This window comes from Carassius auratus, chromosome 38 (genome assembly GCF_003368295.1).
Source record: "Carassius auratus strain Wakin chromosome 38, ASM336829v1, whole genome shotgun sequence".
In the NCBI taxonomy this organism is placed as follows: domain Eukaryota; kingdom Metazoa; phylum Chordata; class Actinopteri; order Cypriniformes; family Cyprinidae; genus Carassius; species Carassius auratus.
The window spans coordinates 1,922,252-1,930,110 of record NC_039280.1 but is presented as its reverse complement, the minus strand read 5'-3'; positions in this window follow the sequence as shown (position 1 = coordinate 1,930,110).

The following is a 7,859-nucleotide window of genomic DNA, read 5'->3' as shown; positions in this document are numbered from 1 at the left end:
GGTAAATGCATTGGTAGATACCTACAAAATACCTACCACAAAGTCTCTTGGTAGGAAATCCGAATCCCAACAGGAAGTCGGTTATTTAGAATTTTCTCTGCAAAATTGGTGTTGTTTTTTGCCATTTTCTGGGGATGTACTTTAACAAACTCCTCCTGGGAGATTTATTCAGATCACCACCAAACTTGGTCAGTTAAATCTAAAGGCCTTTGTGATGTTACATTGCGAAGATCTTGAGGTTTCGTTAAAGGGCGTGTCCATGGCGACCTGACAGATTTCGATGTTTCGCCATGAAAAAGGAAGTTGCTGTAACTCAGACATACAATGTCCAATCTGCCCCAAACTTCACATGTTAGATAAGACTTCTGCCCTTAACAGAGCTACATGCCCATATTCAGTTATAGTCATAGGCCACCTGCTGGCAACAGGAAGTGACATATTTTAGGCTGCGACAAACTACTCCTAGAATCTTTTGACATTAATGTATTTTTTGTGGTCAGTCTAATCTTAAGGCCTGAGCAATGTTAAATTGTGGAGATCTTGAGTTTTTGTTAAAGGGCGTGTCCATGGCGCCATGACAAAATTTGACGTCTCGCCACAGCAAGAGAAGTTGTTGTAACTGAGGCATAAAATGTTCAATCTTCCCCAAACTTCACATGTTCGATAAGAGTCCTGCCCTGAACACATCTGAAGGCCAATATTCCATTATAATGATAGCGCCACCTGCTGGCAACGGTAAGATTGGCACATATATGGGATATACTTTGATATATTCCACTTATATTTTAGGACATTAAATGCATATTTCTCAACGTTCACCTTTTTACTAAAGCAACACGATGGCGGTGAGCCCGGGTGCGAGGGCCCGTTCATCGCTGCTTGCAGCTTTAATTTTTTATTATTATTATTATTATTATTATTTTTTTCCAACGTCTCGGGGGCTTTTGGGGGCCCTTAACGTGCTTAAAAAGTCTTGAAAATTGGCACACAGATTGGAACCTGCGGCCATTAGGGCCGGGCAGAGACTGATACACGGGCGTGGCACAGGGGCTCTACAGCGCCCCCTGGAATATGGAGGGCCATATATCATACATTCTTGCTCGTAGACGTATGAAACTCGGTACACATATAAATCTCATCAATCCAAACAACTTTTGTATTGCATATCATAGGCTCCGCCCAACAGGAAGTTGGCTATTTAGGGTTTAGTATTCAAATTTTTCGTCAAAGTTGTGGGGGGCTTTGGGGGTCCTTAACATACTCAAAAACTCTTGAAAATTTGCGCACACTTTGGAATCTGTGGCCTTTAGGAGCCTGCAGAGGCTGGGACCCGGGCGTGGCACAGGGGCTCTACGGCGCCCCCTGGAACACAGTCAGAAATGTTGATGTATAGCTCACACATACTTGCACATATTCATATGAAACTCAGTACACATATAGATCTCATCGTGCCGAACAACTTTCGTATTGCATGTCATAGGCTCCACCCAACAGGAAGTCAGCTATTTAGAGTTATGTAAAAAGCGCATGCTCTGGAATTTGAAATACTTGTCATACGTTTTTTTCTCGATTGCCGCCAAACTCGGTCAACATGATCTCAAGACACTGGGGATGAAAAATTGCCAGGGGATTTTTGATATCTCGAACGGTTTGCTCGTGGCGAGGCGTTGAAATTATGGCGAGAAATGAGAAACAGGAAGTGTCTAATACCATCCACATACAGTTCCTGATTTTAATCAAACTTCATCAGATTATTCGTTGTATGATGTCGATCGCATATATGTGACTATTAGGAGTCAAAGTTATAGCGCCACCAACTGGCAGCAGGAAGTGTGTCATTTTCAAAATGCTTTGAATTCAGCATCTTATTATTACTCGATTTGCTTCAAACTTCATCAGAATAATGTTAAAACACAGCTGATATAAATCTGCTGGGGGGATATTGATATCTAAAAAATTGTTGCCGTGGCAACATGTCAAACTGGAATACTTCTCAGGTGATTTTGAGGCATATAACATGCTTAGAATTTCATCAAACTCAGAACACATATCAGTATTAGTGACAGCTAGACACTGGCAAAAGTTCATAAGAGGGCGTGGAATAGGCACTCTATAGCGCCACCTTTTGTCAAAAGTGGGGGGGGTTAGTTTTAGCTACAGACACCAAACTCAGTACAAAAATTGTTCTTATCAAGACGGACAACTTTCTAATTCACAGTCATCAGCTACGACCAACAGGAAGTCGGCTATTTTGATTTGAATGTGGATTATTTTTTACATTTAGCCGTGAATTAATGCATACTGCTCAGAGGAGAGTAACACTATACACACCAAACTTGGTCTACATGTTGAAAAAACATTGAGGAACTTAAATTGTGAATGGGTTTTGGATAGCTTGGATGGTTTTGTCGTGGTGATTTTTTTAAATGACAATAAAGATGGAATTATTAATTTTCCTGCATTTTTAAATTCCAAACACTTCAAAACCTTTTTTCATACAGAAAAAAAAGTTATTCTGAGTAAATATGCATAGTTTCATGACTTTACAACACTGTATGGATAACAGAAAATTAAAAAACTGTCAGACATCTCATCTCACTCTGTCCCTCTGTTTGACTGTGTGTGCTTAGACTTCCATTGTCTGAGAGAAATAGCGCCCCTACAGGTTCAGTTACCGGACTAAAAAAGGGAGGAGACTGTCTTTTGGTTTCGATTTTAAATCGGTTAAAATACAAATAAATACTTGGATTTAATTCACAGTGACAAGCTAAACCAACATATATGATTATTACCGGGTCAGGGCTCATTAATAATTGATGTGTGGTCAGTGATACGTGAGAAACACGAGAGATGAATCACCGCTCTGAGCAAGAGCGTGTGGAATGATGAGCTCAGAAAAAACGAGTTTATTCTTGTTTTATAGCTATTAAAAATAAAGTATTGCAGCGATATCACACAATTCACCAATTAGAGCACACCAAGAGCTAAATTAAGATGTTTTTGAACTGTTTGTGTGAAAATGAAATATTTGCGGCTGCCTATCTGAAATCACTGCCTCCGATCAGCGCGTAGTGTTACGAGCTGAAAACAAACGAATTTATTCTTGTTTAAGAGCTTTTTAAAATAAATTATTGCCATAAATGCACACAATACATCCATTATAACACAACACGAGCTAAATGCAGGTGTTTGTGACCCGTTTAAGTGTGCAAGACTATTTGAAAGCTGCAGGATTCTGCCTTTCGTCGTAAGAACGAACACATCACGGACAAGATTATTTCAAAGTACATAATAGCTTGGCTAATATAAACGAAAACAGCCACGTGAACATAAACTGTTGAGAATTAAATCTGAAGTGGATCTACTGGATTTTAATATTAAGTGACCGCATATACCAGCTGCTTCTGTCTTCAATTTTAATCTATATAAAAAAATTAAACTCATTCATCTTGGCTGCTTTTTTAATGTGTGTACGTATTTATTTATTATTTTGCTCTAACAAGACTTAATCTATATTTAATTAAATCAATTACATTTTATTTTACATTTGATTTGTCCATTTCTGCATCTAAACGCCTAAAAACCTAAAACATGCTCTATTATACTATTGTTAGCAATTTCTTTATCGTCCAAGTTATCTGGTGTACACGCTTTTATTTTCATAATAAACTCGTTTGTTAGATTATACACAGTTATAGTGGTCTATAATAAATATTGACAGGTTTTATTCAAGATGTTTAGAATGATCGCCGTAGGCTAATTTTTTAAAATGTAAATCCAAAAAAAAAAAAAAAAAAAAAAAAATTAAATAAATTAAAAACATTGGAAAAGAATAACTTGTACTTCTTTATACATTTTGTATAGTTTCATAGTTTATGCATTATATTTATAAAAACAAACAAATTTAGCCACTCACATAGAAATCTTAGGCCTTATCCTTTTCTGACAGTTTTAGGGATTTTTAAAAATCCTAAAAAACCTTATTTGTGCTGCAAATAATAATTTCAAACTAATTTGATACTGACCTCTGACATCCTGTGACATGATATTTATTTGAATTTACATAATCTCATGGATGTAACAGTAAATCTGTTCAGCTCACAGATCAAGACTAAGCTCTAATGCAAGCAGAACTTTCACAAATGCTTTTAGGTCAATAAAATCATTACAAAACACTTACAAATCATTTAAGGGATTTGATAACACTGTAAAATAATGTCTAATTTGTTAAGATTAGCAAATGCATTGATAACACTTTATAATAACTGCACTCATTAGTAAATAGTCAGTTCATGCTTCATAAAGCCTTGTCCCAATATTAATAGTCAGTAGTAAGCAGTTTATAAATACAGCTATAAATAGCTTGTTCTTGGTTTATAAGCACATTTATTAAAAAGGAGAGTAAAGGGTCAGTTATCTTCCTATGAAAAAAATAAATAAAAAATAAACAAACAACAACACTGATTGATACAGAACTCATAAATGTTATTGTGGATTTATGATAAACTCAGCCTGTAAATGAATTCATTCTCCTCCAAGAAGACACAAGTAGTTCACACCAAACTTTTTTAACATGAAGCCATATACTGAAGATGTTAAATTGCGAATGGGTTTAGGATACCTTAAATGGTGTGACCATAGCGATTTATTAAAGTAACATAAAAAAAATACAATAGTAATTTTACTATATCTTTAAAATTTTTAATTCCAACTCTTCATAATTTTTTATATACGTAGAAGTCATCATTTGAAGGAAGCACAGTAAGTTTCATAGCTTTATCATTTTCAAGAGCCAGCATAAATTTAAAACTATCATAACATATAAATCAAGCTTGCAATTCTTAGTACCAATAATGGCCACCAGATGGAGCTATAGGATTACTTTTAAATAATTATTGTAGAAACAAGTATGATTTAAATCATTTATAGAAATCTTTCAAAGAAAAATAATATGAATTTTATGTATTTTACTGATAAAATGACATTCACTTAATTAGAATAACAAGCTGAAGTATTGTGAACTGTATATTAAGAATAATTCTTTATAGGCTTTATGGACAGATACGTTTTGAGTGACTCTTGAAGGATCAGCACCACATCCTCTTTTACCAGTTTAAAGAATGTATCTTACAGTACAGGTGCGGATGAATTTTGAATGGCTTGAATGGTTTTGTCGTGGTGATTTTTTAAAATATTAGTAAAAAAGTAACCAGTAAATGTCTTTTATTTTTTTAAGTGCAGCTTCTAAAAACTATCATACATCTGATGTCACTCTGTCCCTCTGTCACTGTGGGTAATGTGTGTGTGTGTGTGTGTGTGTGTGTGTGTTAAGTGAATTAGTTGTGAAACTATCAGGGAGCATTTAGTCTCCAGTGCCAACATTTTACAGAACTGCCACTTTCCTGGAGTCTCAGAATTACAATGTGTCAGGTTCTGAGAAATCAAAGATTCCAAAAAATGATTTAATTAGAATACCATGAAGTATTGTGAAATACTACATATTAAGACTTTATATATAGGCTTTATGAACTGATTAGAGTGACTCGTGAAGGACCAGCACCACCTCCTCTTGTCCGATGGTTTGAGGAATATATTTTCCTGAATCCGGGGTTAAGATTTAGGAGCTCATTTTTATTCCACCTCCTTTCCTGAAAGTCTGTCTTGCAGAATTTACTAAAAATTAATCTTCACATTAATTCCTAATTATTTTGCAATTATTTTTGTCAGTTCTTCTTGACCTGTTTTTTTTTTTCTTCTTCTTTTCTGACCTCATGACCCAGTCAGCATTTTTGTACAATGGTCAAATCTTAACTTATCCATTTCTGTATTGCATTTGTGTTTGATATTTCTCATGGGTATTTCATAATTTTCGACTTTGAGTTAAAAACGTTTGAGTTAAAACTCTTTTTTAGCGCATTTCATCTGTAAAAGAAAACATGCCTAATGATTCTGCACATGAATATAAGGAGTTTTTCTCTTCCAGCTTTCCTGGACTATTGTATATCACTCATGAATGATTAAATAAAAAATAATGGTAGTTATTAAGATTGATATGGCTTGGAATTGGTAAAATGTGCTTGGAAAAAAAATCACAATAAAACAATGTTTTAATGTTTAAGTTTGGAATATTAAATGACATGAATGAATGCTATATAAATATTGTTCATGTTAACATAATGTTTATAAATGAAATCTTATTGTAAAGTGTTACTAAATATATATATATATATTGTTCTGTGAATGTGATTTTAAAGTCTAGATGATTCGGATTAACCCTTTAACCGCCATACCCTTTAAAACCTCACTGCCAGAGGGATATTGTGAATGCATGTGCCCGCTGGGCACAGTTTACCTGATGCCACCGGGGTGGCGATGGCATTGGTGGCTTGAGCCCGCCATCGCTGCTTGCAGCTATATTTATTATTTTTTTTATTTTTTATTAAACCTTCCGGGGGTTTTTGGAGGCCTTAACATGCTCAAAAACTCTTGAAAATTGGCACACACATTGGAATCTGCGGCCATCAGGACGCCACAGAGACTGGGCCCCGGGCGTGGCACAGGGACTCTACAGCGCCCCCTGGAACACAGTCAGAAATCTTGAACCATAGCTCACACACACTTTCATGTATTTATATGAAACTCAGTACACTTATAGATCTCATTGAGCCGAGCAACTTTCGCACTCTATGTCATAGGCTCCGCCCAACAGGAAGTCAGCTATTTAGGGCTGTTTATAAAAAGCATGCTCTGGAATTTGATATACTTGTCATAGGTCTTTTACTTGATTGCCACCAAACTCGGTCAACATGATCTCAAGACATTGGGGATGGAAAATTGCGAGGGGATTTTTGATATCTCGAACGGTTTGCCCGTGGCGAGGCGTTGAAATTATGGCGAGATATGAGAAACAGGAAATGTCTAATAACATCCACATACATTTCCTGAATTTGATCAAACTTCATTGGTTTGTTCGTTGTATGATACTGATCGTATATATGTGACTATTAAGAGTCAACATTATAGCGCCACCAACTGGCAGCAGGAAGTGTGCCATTTTCCAAATGCTTTGAATTCAGCATCTTATTTTTACTCTATTTACTTAAAACTTCATCAGAATAATGACAAAACACGGCCGATGTAAATCTGTTGTGGGGATATTGATATCTGATATAGTGTTGCCATGGCAACGTGTCAAACTTGAATGTTCTGTTATGGTGAGTTTGAGGCAGACAACAAGCTCAGATTTACATAAAACTCAAAACACATATCAGTATTAGTGATAGCTAGACAATGGCAAAAGCTTTTAAAAGGGCGTGAAGGAGGCACTCTATAGCGCCACCTTTTGTCAAAAGTGGGGGGGTTAGTTTTAGCTACAGACACCAAACTTGGTACATAAATTGTTCTTTTCAAGACGGACAACTTTCTAATTCACAGTCATCAGCTACGACCAACAGGAAGTCGGCTATTTTGATTTGAATATTTAAATTGAGCTCTGATTTAATGCATACTCCTCACAGGGGAAGTACACTATACACACCAAACTTTGTCTACATGAAGAAAAACCATTGAGGAACTTAAATTGCGAACGGATTTTGGTTAGCTTGAACGGTTTTGTCGTGGTGAATTTTTGAAATGACAGTAAAAAGGGAAACATTAATTGCCTTGTATGTTTAAATTGCAGCTTCCAAACACTTCAAAGCATTTTTTTATACAAAGATCAAATCATTTTGAGGAAATATGCATAGTTTCACGACTTTACAACACTGTATGGATAAAAGAAAATTAAAAAACTGTCAGACTTCTCAACTGACATGATCTCACTCTGGCCACCCTGTCTGTGTGAGGGAAGGGAGGGGGAG